This window comes from Hemicordylus capensis, chromosome 1 (assembly GCF_027244095.1).
Source record: "Hemicordylus capensis ecotype Gifberg chromosome 1, rHemCap1.1.pri, whole genome shotgun sequence".
NCBI lineage: Eukaryota > Metazoa > Chordata > Lepidosauria > Squamata > Cordylidae > Hemicordylus > Hemicordylus capensis.
In genome coordinates this window covers 190,656,587-190,668,865 of record NC_069657.1, presented here as the reverse complement: position 1 = coordinate 190,668,865, position 12,279 = coordinate 190,656,587, and the positions used below count along the sequence as shown (strand labels likewise).

General features: G+C 40.1%; 1 protein-coding gene across 11 annotated transcripts in view; it reads left to right on the top strand.

The window, feature by feature from the left end:
• The window catches only part of FIGN (fidgetin, microtubule severing factor), a 178,491-nt gene that overhangs the window by 90,628 nt on the left and 75,584 nt on the right, over positions 1–12,279 (top strand). The window contains exons 1-2 of one of the 11 annotated variants that reach the window (XM_053262099.1): positions 46–65; positions 1,632–1,697. The exons of 8 other annotated variants lie outside the window; for them this stretch is intronic. The gene's annotated coding sequence lies outside the window, so the exon portion shown is untranslated. Of the gene's footprint in view, positions 1–45; positions 66–1,631; positions 1,698–4,206; positions 4,605–5,377; positions 5,554–12,279 lie in introns of those variants that run through there. 2 more of the 11 variants (XM_053262092.1, XM_053262107.1) reach the window with 2 other exon arrangements.

Genomic DNA, 12,279 nt, shown 5'->3' with positions numbered 1-12,279 from the left:
GGGTTTCTAAACAAACTATTTTATACAGCACCAAAAAACAAACAAAAACCCAGCATTATCTAATGGTGAGATGCTTAGAGATTGTTTTAATTGTGTTTTGTGAATTTTTAATCTGTTTTTACTTTTTTATATTTTAAATGTTGTAGGCTGCCTAGAGATGTACATATCAGGTGGTATAGAAATATGATAAATAAATAAAAATACACATACACTAATACAAACACGCACATGTGCGAACACACACACACACACAAATAAAAACACTATGAGATTTAGGAAACATCCCCATTGTAAGGAGAGAGTGTAAAGAAGTAAGAGGGTCAATAGCTGGAATACAATAGACTTAGTTGTGGGCATAAAAAACAGATGTGGTCAAGCAACAGAATAGCAGTGGGCAAGACTGCAATCCTATTGACAATTACTGAAAAGTAAAGTCCAATGGATTCAATGGGCCTGTATCTGCTTAGGTTTACAGTGTATGAGAAATTTAGAGAAAGACATTTAGTAGGGATTGGATAAAGGAATAGATAGGGTGAACTAGGCACATCTAGGTGCCTGAGAAGTGAAAACAGATTATATATTCAATAACAGTTATCAGTGGGGAAGAAGATAAAAACATAAGGTTTGTAATTTTCCCACCCTCACTTTGCATTGTTAGCCGGATCTGCTGGTCTGGTCAACATCCGCCAGACCAGCAAATGGATCCACCAGCCTAAACTAGCAACAAATAACATCATTTGCTATACTAATCTATAGTTATCTGGGGTTTTGTTTGCTTGTAGGGGGATGGTCATATTCAGCTGCTTTCAGTGTAGCGATGGATGGCCCCCAAACTCAGTGTAGGGGCAGTGGGTGGCAGGCTACACCCCCCACACACACACACATCAACCCTTTTCCTCTCATCATGAGCTGAGTCTTCATGCTTGCTGTGAAATGCCAGGATAGCCCTAGCAGTCTCAGCCCAGTAGTGTGCATATTTAACGATGATCAGTTTGGAAAAGTCTTAAAGAAGATTGGAGGCTAGCTAATTTTTGGTCATCCTCAATGCTTGCTCTCTTGAGACACTCAACTTGTGTAACTTTCCTCCCTACTCCATGCAAGGCAGTCAGCATGCTGGAGTATGGCTATGTGTATTCTGAAGGAATTAAGAACAATAGGTCTTGTGAAGGACTACTTATTTTTAGTGTACTAGTAAAAAAATAAATCATAGTATTTAATGACAACTTGATATTACAGAGTTATTCTTAGTTTTTATGTATTTTAGCAAATAGAGGTGAATCTGAGATTAGAACGTAAAGTATATGTAATTTTCAAACAACATAGAATAGAAGCCAAAAGTAGGTTTTGGTTAGGTTCCCCCCATTTTAGGAGGCAAAGAATATTTAAGCTATGCAGAAACCTGCATGGGAAGCTTTGTGCTAAACTAAGAGTTTAAATTCAATGCCACACTATCTTTGTTGCAAGAGTCTTCTCCCTTTCAAAGGAGAGAATGCAAGATACTTCTTCTGAGAGTCTTGTCTTCCATCTTCTTGATCTGAATGCCATCTCCACATGGTGGATTTTTCCTCAAATGCCTGTCAGTGAAAATTCTGATATGTAGTTTATAAAGTCATCTTGCTTATCCTTTTCAGATTGCCTTTTTCTTCAGGATGAGTTTGAACAGTGTTTTCACTTCAGGGGACCACGGTCAAAGAAAGGTTCTTATGGTTTCTATTCAGAATTCCTTATAGCAAAGAATACCGTTTTTTAACCTGTTGCTGCACCTTCCCAACTTGAAATTAGGAGTTCAGATCACAAGGACCTTTACACCTGGAGCCTTTGGCCTTGCAATTTAAAATAATAACTCCACAGGATTGCTTTTGCTCTTGCAACTTTCAAACCTACCTTCATTTTTCTGCAAGATCTATCTTGTAAAAAGCTTAACAATGCTTTGCTGTTGGAGAATGACCACTACCAATTATGGGCAATGCCCTTCATTATCTCTTCCATATATTGTGTTTTTACAAAGTTGATGGACAGTCTCCCTGTCAAAGTTTTTACTGCCTTGATAACATGATTAGAAATGTTCAAATATGTGAAACAACTGTTTGTCAAATCTTCAGGTCTGTTTAGGTTTGATCCTGAAGCAGTATTCTTAGCTATAAAAAGAGCTCCCCAACCTGGCTAGTTGAGAGATAATGTTTGCAAACTTGATTATATTTCCCCATGCTTTCTTTTTAAATTTTTGTATCCTTCTGGACAGAGAGGTGTGTGTGTACATACATACATGTGTGTATATCCGTATCTATCACACAGACACCCTGCCCCTCGTGGCCTTTCCTCATCATCTTAGGGCCAAACTAAAAGCGCTAGAGGGAATTCATGATAGGACCTCCCTGACCCTTTCAAAGCAGCCATGTTGGAGGTAGGAATGAATTCAGGATCAGAGTGCAGGTGGAGGGAGGGTTAACCTCCCCCTCCCACCTCATCATTTCCCCTGATCTAAATTCCCCTCTCACAACAAAGCTGCCATTTGCTCTGCTGGGGATAGCATATGAGTAGTCACATGTTTTACCAGAAGGACAAATAGCAGTTGGTGGACAAATTTGGATTGGGGAAGGAGTTAACATACACCCTCACCAAGCAACCTATCCAGATCCAGTTTGCTCCCCTAGCCTCAGCTCTGAAGTAAAAAATCACAGATTTCCCACAGTCTTCTAGTTTGACCCTCATGTATCATGGATATATTTACTTTCTGCTTCCCTTGAACAGAATCACTGTCTCTGAAAGGTTCCGTTTAGCTATCATGGTTAACAGCTATTCACTGTCCAATTAGGAGCACATCTGTCATCCCTAAATCTTGTGTCATTTACCTGGACACACTTCTTCATCATAGGAACAGCAGCACAAAATGATACCTGTTCTGCAGCAACCTTGACATTCAGTACAGTACACACATTTCCACCCCTTTATACCCCTGTGGAAAAAGACTTTTGGCTGCTTTTAAGCAACTACTGCCACTCTTATAGCACCCATCCTATACTAATTGGGGATTTCTCCTAGGACAGTAGAAAGCTATCATTGCATGTAATATGAAAGGATAGATATGGTGTAGTGAGCAGATCCAAGGTGCTGGATCTTATCTAGGAATTCTCTAAAGTTTATTTGCTAATTGGCCAGGGAATTAACAATATTTGTTATGAAGAGATATTGGACTAGCTTTGTTTATATGGCAAAGGTCTGAGAACATTACCTTGCTTTGGATATCCTTCCTTCTAATCTAATAATATTTTATAAATCTTAATTGTTTTGTGTCACTAGCATGCACCGGAAAACCAGGAATTTGCTTCCAGGGTTATGGGGGTAGGTTTGTAGTCAGTTTCAAATCATGGTTAACTTTAAGATCTTTGATTAAAATAAACCTGGATTGGTTGATTTGGATGTCACAGACAATCCTGGCTTCTTTCTATCCAAAGTCTGAAGCTTGTGCATGAAAGTGTGGGCAAAGTATACACTTGTAGCTCTGAGACATCTCACAAAACCAGGGTTTAATCTTAGCTTCATGTGATATCTGAATTGGCCCAGTGTATATATGTGATTCCTTTCTCTCATTGTGAAGTAGGAAGACGATTATGAAGAACTACAACTTGTAATGTAGGAATGGTGTATGTAAACCTCCCTGAGCCATTTTTGGAAGGGCAATATAGAAATGAAATCAGATAGATGGATGGATGGATGGTGTACATCAGGATGATCAGCTGTTGCACTGCTCCTGCATGCATACAAATATTGGACTCAGGATCACACTAAATTTCCTGTATGGTTTGAGTGGTGGTTTACTAGTAAAGGCCAAAGTAGACATCACATGCAATGGTATGAAATGTCTTTTAACAATTTTTAAAGTGTTAAACAGCCTTCAGACAGCGCATCCAGGTGTCTTCCTCCTGTGCCCAATCATTCTACTTTTTGTGCTCTATAGGTTGCCATTATTATTACATTATTCCTTTTTAAAAATTGAGAATATGGCAGCAGCTCCTTTGTAAAATGACCAAGAAAACATTGTCATGTTTCTTAGACATGGCAGGGGTTTTTTCCTTAGAGTTCCTTCCCCACTGCCCAAGCAGCCAGTGCAATCCCCATCTGTGATTATCTCCCAATAGGAATGTGCCTGAACCGCAGTTCAAGCACAGTTCAGAAGTGGCGCGGGGGAGCTTTAAGAAAGAGGAGAGTAGGTCCCTGCTCTCTACCACGCTTGGCCCAAGTAATCCTGTGTGGCACCAGCATGTACATGGCATCCTCACATACACGGGCACCATGTGCAAGGTCAGCAACACCATGTGCATGCATGCGCTGCGTGGGTGTACTTGGGCTGAGCGCCGACACAGCAGGAAGCTGCTTGGGGTGGCAGAAAGCAGATAAGTATCTGCCCTCCTCTTTCTTAAAGCTTCCCTGCACCGCTTCTGAACTGTGGGTTGGGCACATCCCTATCTCCTAAACTTTTCTAAATAAAGAAGGAGAAAGGAGGAAAGAAAAATGAGGAGAATGAATAGAAAGAGAGAGAAACAAGGAAGGAAAATGGAAGTGACTTGCAAATAATGGGTGATATTCTCTTCTTTCCTTAAACTGTAAGTACAGTTCAAGAATGGGTCCCCATCTCCACTTTTCTCCCCACCATCAAATAACAGAGGGACTGAGAATCCAATTCTAAGTATAGTGAACAGAATTTGTCCCCTGTGACGAGATGTTATTGTCCCTGTAAAATATGGTGAAGGTTCTCTATGGTATACTGGGAATAATAGGTTTTAAAGTTGTCCCAGAATAGAGGCTTTTCACAAAAATGCTGTTCAAACAGCATAGCTGTTGTCCCTAATCAACTTAATCTGCAAATCCTTTGTAAAATCACATGGTACAACAGGGAGAACAGGTCTGGCTTTAATACAAAGGAGTCTAATTTTTATCTTATATGATAAAACCTAGGGTGTAGGGTATGACACAGCCTTAAAGCTATGTCCGTCTAGTGCTTGCATGGCTGACTGCCTGGGAACCCTTTGTATGCTGCCTTGGGTTCCAAGAAAGATGAGGTGTAAATATAGGCTGACATCTTGAATTACTTGCTGAAAATCCTGTTGAAATTCAGTAGTCCTTTAGAGTGACTCCTAAGTTTCTATTGAGTATCTTAGTCTGGATGCCATCCTAAATATGTAAAACGTTTGGGAATTAAATCCACCAGAAATTTGTGAAGAACCTCCACAAGATTCTTCAGCCAGATTCATATGGAGAGGAGACCCTGAGTCAGAAGTAAAAGGAATTGAGGCCATTTGATGAGCAATAGAGACTGAAGCTGTTCTGCAGTGCAGCAAGAAATCCATACCTTACTGACAATAATCTCTAGAATATAATCGTGTGAGAGAGAGAGAGCGGGGGAGGGACAGGGAGCTGCCTGTCCTTTGGTGTGTCCTTGGGAAGTGCAATCTGCCGAGCTGAGGACTTGTCTCAGTCTGGCAGTCTCTCTCAGAGATGTTGTCTCCTGAAGAGTCCATGCTGAATGGAACTTTCTGGAATTCCCATCATGTGGTAAGATTCTGGTGTACAAATTCTGTAGTTCTCAGGACAGGTAAAGGAAAAACTTAATACTCGGAAACAGGACATCCAGACTCCAAAGAACTTTGAGAATTGTAGATGACAACAGAGGCTTCTATCTTGTACTGCAGTGCTGTTGTCACTGAGAGAAGATGGAGGAGGAGGAGGAGGACAAAAAGCAGGACAAAAACAAGAGGGAATAACTGTGCTACCCAGATCTGACTTCTACTGAAGAGCAGGAAAGGAAGAAGTCAGCTCAGGGTCTGAGGAAAACAGTAGTTGCTGCTGGAGATAGTTGTTGGACTACAGGTTGCTAAAAGTAGAGTTTTAATATATTATGAGTATAAACATACTATGAGTTATGAATATTGAAGCAGTATTTCTCTTAGTTTTCTATTTCTTTTGTCATATTTTCCCTAATCTATTTCTTCTTAAGAAACTGTCTAGTTTCTTATTAAACTCCATATGCCCAAGTGCCCAAAAATGTAGTTCACATGGCACAATATTTTCCCCATTGTACAAAATATTTTCAGTTGCACATTAGACGAAACCCTGTGGCATGGGAACACTTATGTAAGAGCATGTGTATTTTTGCTCCCCACACTGAGTTGGCAGTCACAAAGGCATTCCTGACAAATTGTAATAGGGGCCCCAATTTTATGTTAGGGATCTCTTCTCTAGCATTCTTAGGGGAAAACATAATGCTTCACCACAGTTAGCACTTGCCATGATTGGTTGCCTTAACCCGGATTAAAATCCCAAATAAAACCATGGTTTAACTTGTTAAACTAAGCCCTATCTCAGAGGCCATATAGAGGGAGACCGGTTGTTGCCTTGCAAACAGAGAAGCTGGAGAGGTGAGGAAGTTGCTTTAACCATTATTCACTTAGTGTATATGTTAAATGGTTAATGTAAACCCACTTCAAAGTAATTTGCACTTTTAGCAGTGCTTTAGGTAAACAGTTAAGGAAAACAAAGTGGTTGTTTTCCTTAACTGACATTGGTTGAGAATTGTCTGTTTGTACCTGCCCTTTCAAACAGCAGTAGTTGGCTTCAGTAACAAAGTACTTTATCTCAGATGCAGACACACTGAAGTGAAGAATAGTTTATCCCCTACAAATGAGTGCAGCTGGTACAGAAGAGAAGTACTTTACTGCAGGAATAAACTGCTGTTTGAGAGATGCAACCTCAGTTTAGTGGTACACCAGTCTTAATAGATTTCCTCCTCTTCCCTCGACACAAACCTTTCTTGGCAGGCTGTAGCCTTATTAACCAAGGACAAAAAGTAACAGGAGATGCATCACCCTGTCTTCCACTGGCCTATTACTGCTTAGCCAATTTTTCACACAAGGATAATATCTCTAATCTTTGGATTACTGGTAGCCTGTTTGGCTTGGTCTCTTCTTGGCTCATTGCCAGCTAAAAACCCACTTCCATGTGAAAGTTGAATTAATTAATTCTGAGTTAATGGTGACTAAATCTTGACAGGGGAGCAGGCCAGACATTTGACATATTACTGAAACACTCTGAACCAGTTAATGCTGGTGGTTGCCCTTTTCCTGGAAATAACAATTTTTGTATCTCATATTCCACATGACTTCATAGCACTGTTTTCCCCGCAGTGAGATGGGCTAAGCTCCTGTCAAATTTTTCCCTCCAAAATTCTTGGCTTTTGTTTTGAAATGCAAAGGGGTTTAAAATACTGCACGTTGTGCTTCATCACTTCTAATAGAATCTGCCATGCAATGGCTTAACAAAAACATTGAGGAGCCATGCGATCACTCCAAAGGTCGGTGTTCCCTTTTTCATGGTTTTCTTGTGCTCTTATAATGGCATGCTAGAAGTTGGATAAATTATGACTGCAGAGATGGACATTTTGAAATTAGGAAGGGATTGTTTTTCGAAAGGGATATGACTTGTGTCTCTTAAGCACTCTGAATCAGGACAACATTCAGGAGGTGAATGTTCACAGAGGATAAATCTATCTGTGCTTATTGCCCATGATAGCTAGATGCATCCTCCACGTTTAGAGGCAGGAGACATCCAGTTGCTGGGACAAGCATCAGGGTGATGGCTATCAGCATCTTGCTCTGTTTGTAAGCTTTCTTGGCAGAGGGAGGGGGCAAATCCCAACCCCTAAGCATTTGAGGAGTTCCCTCTTCATTTTATTGAATTGCCTCCAGATTCCTAATAATTCATATTTCCTCCTGACCCCTCGCCCTGAATTTGTATTAGGAGTTTTTCCTGAAGCTGATCCTCCATTTCTTGGAACATTTGCTTGGCTACTGTTGGAGGTTGGCCCTTGTCTGATCTTGCATCAACAATTTTTGTATTCATAGCTACAGCTTTGCACATCACTGCCACACTATTGGAAAAAGCTCCCTCATGCAACTTCGATCTTCTTCTGAGCTCTTGAAGGAATATTAGCTGTTTTAGTCTCTTATCCTACCTGAAGGATGCTTTCAAGTGTATTCTCCATAGGCTTGGTCCAAAATGTTCCAGGTTGTAATAAAATAAAGAGCATGGGAGGAGAGTAAATATGGCATCTCATCCCTATTCATAATGAATATTATCCCTCTGAGCCAGATTATTTCTAGGCAAAATTGTGATATGACTAAAGAAGCATTCTCTTTGGCTGACCCAGATGCAGGCTGGGATGGACAGAGTTAATTTCTTTGAAGTAGAGGGTGATGTGCTGGGATGTGCCTTGTTTTAAACATGGAACATGACACCCCATGTTGTGTTGCAGCCTGAGAAAGAAGAAGATGCAAATGAAATTACCTCCAAGTGTTTAAACTAAACATGCCAGTATCTCACTGCACTTCTTGTTGGGGAAGTGGGTGATGGGAATGGTTACTGAGCAGCCACATAAACTAATCCTGCAGCCTGATCCTAATCATGTTTATCCCAAAATAAATCCCGCTGATTTCTGTGAGGACTCCTTGCAAGTATGTGTCCTGTTTAAAAAGTTGTAGTTAATATATTTGACTGTTTAATTCATCATTTTAAACCATCCTTTTAAATCCTATTTTGAGCTTTAGCTGTACAGCCGAAGCAACGTAGCAATTTGCTTTGGTAGATTGGATCCTATTCTTTTTAGTGTTCTTTCTTTTTAATTCTAGGCAAATAAACAAATTCTGAATTATTAAATGATTTTTAAATTTGCCAAAGCATGGAGCTACAGTAATTTTCTCTTGCAGATTCTTCTTACCTTTGAACATATAGGCATATGTGTGGATGTGGTATAGAGAAAGGAAATTGAATGTTAGAAGAAGAAGAAAATCTCCTTTGATCATTCCGTTTGCTATCAAATACCAATGTATGTTGATTTTATGTAAATATATTATTAAAATAAGAATTACATTTGGGCAAGTGCATATAGAATTCCAGGTTATTTCTGCTGAGCCTTTATACCTGCTTCAAGTAGGAAAGAAAAGATTTGCTTAACTCCAGTCCTGTAAGCACCTTCCTGTGTGTGCCTGGTTTGGGTACATGCAGCAAGCTTTCTTTTTTCTTTTTTAGTGCTTCTCTACATGGCTGTTCTGTCCTGACACCACTCTGAGTTCTGAAAGCAGCTTCAGATGTGGGGGTGGCAGGGTTGCTGTTGAGAAGAGAATTTAACAGACCCCGTGACGTGCTTTCCTGTATTGGTCATGCATTTTATTCTGAAGTGGAAAGGGAAAGATTTCCTATTACTGCTTCAGAAAATAAAATTCCTTCGACCAGGGCTTGAAAAAATTCAGGTGCTGTAGAGCCAAGGCACTTAGAAATTTAACCATGATGTAGGATGTTAAGAGGTAAAGTTATTTTATTTATTTATTTTTGGTCCCAGGCAGCCCTGTTTCTGTTTCCACTTGTAAAGAGGATAAAAAGAATCCAGTTCTGCTCCTCTACCACTCTAGCACAATATCCTTCACTATTTATATATTACTACTGTTATTGATATACTGTTTTTCAACAAAAGTCCTCAAATGGGTTTATATAGAGAAAATAATAACAAGGAGAAGATGGTTCCTTGTCCCCAAAGAGCTCACAATCTAAAAAGAAACAGAAAGTAGACACCAGCAAGTCACCGGACGTTGTGCTGGGAATTGATAGGGCAGTTGGTCCCTCCTGCTTAATATAAGAAGAATCACCATTTTTACACATGCTTCTTTGCCTAGTTGAAAGTGAACAGTAATTTTGTTGTGTCCATTTTCTAGCTGTTAAATTTTGGGGCTGGCTCCTAGATCCAAAGAAAATATGTCAAGATGTGCCTTAAGCACCCCCTCTTTTAGTGTGTTGAGTCTAGTGGCTTAATAGCATTTCATCAAAAACAGCAAAGTACTTGGGGCGGGGGCACCAGTTTCTAGCTTAGAGATTTTCCTGAAGAATTGCATTTTTCAAGTATCTATTGGAGCTTTTGAATGTCATCCTGTGTTTCTGTAGCTTGTTTGTTTAATATTCTGCTGTGCAGTTTATTTTAATCCTATTTTGGACATATGTAAAGTATTTCAAAGCCTAGGTTTCTTTTGCATTCTCAACTGGATATATGTAAACCACAAAACCTCAGTTTGGTGTGCATTGTGTCTATTTTTATTTTCTTTGGTAGCGGAGTGCATACATTTTCTCTACTATTGCATGGTTTTTGATGCTTACATGCATAAAGTTAGAAAGCCAAACTGCCAATGAATCAGTTGATTGACTGAATGGTTCTAGAACTACTGACCCAAAGGTTACAGCTGTAGAAATTTGACTAGAATGGAAAGGGACTACAGTGGTCCCTCTACTTACGAAATTAATCCGTTCCGAATGCACATTTGTAAGTCGAAAAATTCGTAAGTCGAAAAGCGGTTTCCCATAGGAATGCATTGGGAACGGATTAATGCGTTCCGGAGCCTAGAAAAAAGACCCAGACCCCCAGTAAGGCTTGCAAACTGCACAGGAACATTTCTTTTCAAGAATAAACAGGCAGTAAACAGGCAGGCAAGTCAAGGAAACCGCATGTAAAATTCGTAAGTCGAGGAAACCCCATCTAAAAATTTGTAAGTCGAAAAAACCGCATCTAAAACCGGATCTAAAACTGCCGTTTGTAACTCGAAAAATACTTATGTCGAGTAGTTTGTAAGTCGAGGGACCACTGTACTAAGATGACTTTCCTCATAAGTGTCATGTATATTGACATTAAAAATTTGGCTGTTGCTCCACAAAATTCCAGGCTGGCTATCGGCTAACCATATCTTAACAAAGGACCAGAAGGGCCTATCATGAATTATTCTTCTTTTTTGCTAACTCAATGTTTTGGTGCTTGATTTTGCTTGATATCTGCAGAAAGCAGCCTCTCTGTCAGGTGCTTGATAGCCTTGAGCACCTCTTTGTTCTTTCAGCTTTTGTGCTTAACTGATTTATTGCTTATTTTCCCCAGTGGTTTTGTTGTGTTGCCATTAATAGTCTCTTGAACTTCTTATTCTGTGGCGCAGCTTATGAAACGCCTTTTTATTTTGATCTTTCACTGCATTTAATATTTCTGTCCTAACCTTTTCAGACTAAATATAAAACTTGGCCAATATGGGAATATGTTCCCCTGTCCTCCATCACCAGGTTCAGATACCACCCCCTTCCCTTTTGGCCCTGTTGGGAGTAAGCCCAGGCTTACTCCCAACAGCCCCAATCAGGGGTCCTCATGCTTGGGTCCCCCAGTGTTGTTGGATTACAACTTCTATCATCCCCTGCCACAATCAGCCTGTAGCCATTGTGGCTGGAGATGATGGGAGTTGTATTCCAACATCTGGGTACTCAAGTTCGAGAATCCCTGGCCTCAGTGCTTAAAATCTCTGAAGTATTACTAAGCATGCTGCTGATTTTTGACACTTCCCCCTTCCCACTCATTCCTGGCTAGCAGAAGAAATAGGGGTAGCAGATGCACTCTAAAAAGATCATTCCCCACTCCAGATATATTTGTGGAGAAATCGTGAAAAGAGAAGATTTGCACATGTACTAGGAAGCCCACTGCCATTGCAGAGCTTTTTGTGGGGCTCTCCCACCATTCAGTGCACAAATATCCTTGAAATTGCAACTAGTATGGTTTGTGAGCTACCGTCACATAATATTGTAGAGTATAAAAGCACTTGCAGCCTGGCTCTAGACACACAAGGTCACACTTCAATTTAGCTTTTCACCCTAAATCCTGGAGAACTATTTCGCTTCACCCCCTGGTTAGGTACCCATAATAATTAAAGTGGGTTAGAAAAAGCTCAGTTCCTTTCGTAAACACGCTTAGAAAGAATGAGGGAAACACCATCTTTTCAGTATGTTGTGTGAGTCAGAGTAGTTACAAGGCACAGTCGCCTTCACATGGTGCCAGGGGGACTGTACAGAATATTCAGCTTTAACTGAAGTTTTGCACAGGCCCAATCAACAATTAATCAGTGAGCCGCACTAGAGTTGATGCAAGCTGCCACTGGCTTCTGGGCCTTACAGTAAAGAATACAGCTGTAAATAATCACCAGTGGCCGATGGCATTAAATTCCTAAATTAAAATGTCTTAAATATAGACATAAGGGATAATCTTAAACAATCATCAGTTTTTTCGAGTAGTTCATGGATGATTGTTAATTTTGTGGTTCCTCTCACATTTTCAGGGCAACATTTTAGGAGAAGAAGCAAATCATGCGGATTGAGCATGCACAAGATAACTTCCTGCATTAGTCATAGCTAATCGTTGAGCATCTGCTTTGCATG